Below are 1,103 nucleotides of genomic sequence, written 5' to 3'. Positions count from 1 at the left end.
GTGTGTGTGTGTGTGTGTGTGTGTGTGTGTGTGTGTGTGTGAGCATTATTAGGTTTTACTGTCTTTCTTCGGTCTTTTTTTTATGTCTTTGTGTCTGAAATTGTAATTTCCTCATAAAGAATCAATAGAGAAGTATCAATTATGAAAAAGATTAAATTATAATCTGAAGGCGTGTTGACGGACAGAATCCTCCAATATGTCCCCAGAGGAAGACAAACAGAGTGTCCTCTGTGTCATTTTGGGGGATTAGTCCTTTAATCCGCAGCTCTCTGATCTCAGAGCAAACAGCGGCGTCTCGTTAGCGTCTCGAGTGTTAATTAGTCTCAAGATCAACAGTGGGATCCGACGGCCAATGGGAGGACACGTGGGACGGAGAGGAGTCTCCCATGTCAAGACCGTCCCCCACAGCGCTGCAAAGGAAGGTCTGGCATGTCCACACAGCATTACTGGATGGGAGGAAAAACTGCTCTGTGTCCTTCTGTCTTTGTGTCCATCTGTCTTTGTGTCTGTCAGTCTTCCTTGTGTCCTTCTGTCATTCTGTCTTTGCGTCCTCTCATTGTTTCTTTCCGTCTTCCTTTTCTCTGTCCTGTCTTTGTGTCTTTCAGTCTTCCATCTTTCTTTCTGTCCTGTCTTTTTTCCTTCTGTCTTTATGTCCTTCAGTCTTTGTGTCCTTCTGTCTTTCTGTCCTCCACAGCTCTGCAGAGGAAGGTCTTTCTAGTCCACTCAGCACGTTTCTTTACACCAATCAGAATCACCGTGGGCGGGGCTAAGCTCCGGACGGCGCCACGGTGCCGCTGCTAGATAACAGGAAGGAGCATGTGTGGGACATAGGAGACTTTGTGGACGCCCGGGGACGCCCCAGGACGAGGAGGACAGATCTTTGTTAAAGTTACATTTCTAAGTTTTAAGTTTCCGTAACGACGTGTCGTGTTTTAAAAATAAATAATTAATGAAGTAATGAATCAATCAGGCGGTTAATAAAATCTGAGATATAATTAGATTAGAGGCTGGGTGACCTTCGGAGAGTTAAGATGGATGATACACACACACACACACACAGACACACACACACACACACACACACACACACACACACACACACA

This window comes from Etheostoma cragini, chromosome 1, assembly GCF_013103735.1.
Source record: "Etheostoma cragini isolate CJK2018 chromosome 1, CSU_Ecrag_1.0, whole genome shotgun sequence".
In the NCBI taxonomy this organism is placed as follows: domain Eukaryota; kingdom Metazoa; phylum Chordata; class Actinopteri; order Perciformes; family Percidae; genus Etheostoma; species Etheostoma cragini.
The sequence above is the reverse complement of the archived record's forward strand: the minus strand, read 5'-3'. Positions refer to the sequence as shown.